Source organism: Morone saxatilis, unplaced genomic scaffold (assembly GCF_004916995.1).
Source record: "Morone saxatilis isolate NCDOM2014 unplaced genomic scaffold, NCSU_SB_2.0 Contig7, whole genome shotgun sequence".
Classification (NCBI taxonomy): Eukaryota; Metazoa; Chordata; class Actinopteri; family Moronidae; genus Morone; species Morone saxatilis.
In genome coordinates, this window is record NW_023340246.1 from 12,478,859 (window position 1) to 12,479,075 (window position 217).

Consider the following 217-nt stretch of genomic DNA (forward strand, 5'->3'; position numbering starts at 1 on the left):
TGACTTTTGTTCATATGGTGCAATTACTCCAACTGCAAATATATTGTCCACTTCATCACTAGTCGCAGAGCTTTAAAAATGGCCCCCAAAAACGTTTAAATATTCTACAAGATCTTCCTTTTCTTCTTGATCATGCAGTCACATCTGAAATAAAACTCCTCATGAACACAAACGGCCCGGGCGGAGACACGGGCAGTGCAGGGGCCTCCTTAAATAG